A 1,034-nucleotide genomic window follows, 5' to 3' on the forward strand; every position below is an offset into this window, starting at 1 on the left:
TGGGTTTTATAACCTGCCCAAGGTCACACAGCTGGCAAGTGACAAAAGCAATTCAAATCCTGATCTGTCTGTCTCCAAAATTCGGGCTCTTTCCATTAGACCAGGGACTGGCAAATCACAGCCTGAAGGCCAAATCCAGCCCATGACTGTTTTATTTTTAATTAAAAAAAATTTTTTTTAGATTTTTTTATACTACCCATGAACCAAGAGTTGTTTCTTATACTTTTAAACAGTTGAAAAAAAAATCAAAAGAAGAATATCTTCGACATGTGACAATGATATGAAATTCATATTTCAGTGTCCAAAAATAAAGTTTTACTGGAACACAGCCACACCTCTTTGTTTACACAAAACAAAAAAATGCTGCGATTAGTGTAACATTCGTTCATGGATTGAACACCCTAAATTAACAAACTTCAATTTTTTGTTGGTCTTTAAAGGTATACGTTTCTTTAAACCTAGGAAGATAAAGCAATATACCAATCAGATTAACAGATTGGAAATCCTCTTGATTTTCTTCCTCTTTTTCTCCTCCTTTCCTCTCCCTTGCACTGGCTGTACATCTTTCCAGTATTGCTTTCTGGGTTTTAAAATCTTTACATGAAATCCACCATAGCATGGTTAATTTATCCATTCTGAAAACGTGGATCAAACTTCTTCATTTTAACTCCTCTCAAAGACTCCACTGTAGTGTTGTGGATTGTTTCCTCAGACCCACATGTGATTATTTTCTAGAAGACGGGCCTGGAAGAGGGGCTGCTGTGTCCCGCGCATACACAGTTATTCTCCATTCGCTGGCTTCTGCCAAGTTCATCACCGGTGGAATGTAGCTCTCACCTGTTTCCTCACATAATCAACGATACTTGATATTATCAGACTTTTAGATTTTTGCCTCCAAGTTGTAAAATTTTATCTGCAAGTTTTTGGATTGTCTTTTCCTCGGTAGTCGTGAGACTAACTCTTTCCCCTACGTTTTTCAGGCAGCCAGCTCTCCTTTTGTGTAAGTTTCTGGTTATATACCTGTTCAAGTTTGC

Source organism: Tamandua tetradactyla, chromosome 13 (genome assembly GCF_023851605.1).
Source record: "Tamandua tetradactyla isolate mTamTet1 chromosome 13, mTamTet1.pri, whole genome shotgun sequence".
NCBI lineage: Eukaryota > Metazoa > Chordata > Mammalia > Pilosa > Myrmecophagidae > Tamandua > Tamandua tetradactyla.